The sequence below is a fragment of the Galendromus occidentalis genome, unplaced genomic scaffold (genome assembly GCF_000255335.2).
Source record: "Galendromus occidentalis unplaced genomic scaffold, Mocc_1.1 scf7180000077527, whole genome shotgun sequence".
NCBI classification, from domain to species: domain Eukaryota; kingdom Metazoa; phylum Arthropoda; class Arachnida; order Mesostigmata; family Phytoseiidae; genus Galendromus; species Galendromus occidentalis.
The window spans coordinates 905,877-906,546 of record NW_003805515.1 but is presented as its reverse complement, the minus strand read 5'-3'; the positions used below and the strand labels follow the sequence as shown (position 1 = coordinate 906,546).

The 670-nt window shown below is 48.7% G+C and overlaps 1 protein-coding gene across 1 annotated transcript in view; it reads right to left on the bottom strand.

The window, feature by feature from the left end:
• Usp14 (ubiquitin specific protease 14) overlaps positions 1-670 on the bottom strand; it is a 4,345-nt gene that overhangs the window by 2,717 nt on the left and 958 nt on the right. The gene's annotated exons all lie outside the window — the stretch shown is intronic.

The following is a 670-nucleotide window of genomic DNA, read 5'->3' as shown; positions in this document are numbered from 1 at the left end:
ATGGAGAGAAAACTCGAGAAAGAGAGTATAGAGCATAATCGATACATAGAGCCGCTTAAACGGATATCGATTGCAAGACCAGTAAACTGCCCCTAGAAGTGGGAATCGTTTCAATGGGGCCTGTGCTCGCCCCCGAGCGAATCCGCAAATCTCAGTGAGACTTCGACTCCGTGACTTCGTGAGAAGGAGCAAACGCTCAGGAAAAGCCTTGACCTAAGGGAATCAGGGAGCGTCCAGCACGGATCAATTGAGACCAAGATTCCAAGATTAGCCCCTCCGGAATCGGCGATTACCAAGAACCGGACAAAAATGCGGAAAACCGGACAAGAAGACGGACAAGGACATGTCCGGGTAAATGGGAACTCTACTCATGTGGTATCCTGTGGTACTTAGGTAGGTACGCTGTGTCCGATTGTGGTTCGAAAGGCACTTTCTCTTAGTTCGAATTTGGTCATCGCTGATGGGGATATATATGACTCGCTGATGGTGACATGTATGACATTTTCGCAACTCAATCCAACATTTATATGGACGGAGCGCTTGCGCTCCTATTTTATAGGGTGGAGGGTGAATTTCCCGACTCAAATCCTCAGTCTCCGTAGCATGAGCTCACAAATGATGCTGGAACGCAAGCCGAAAAACGGCCGGCTCCATCCTGGTTAGAGATGTA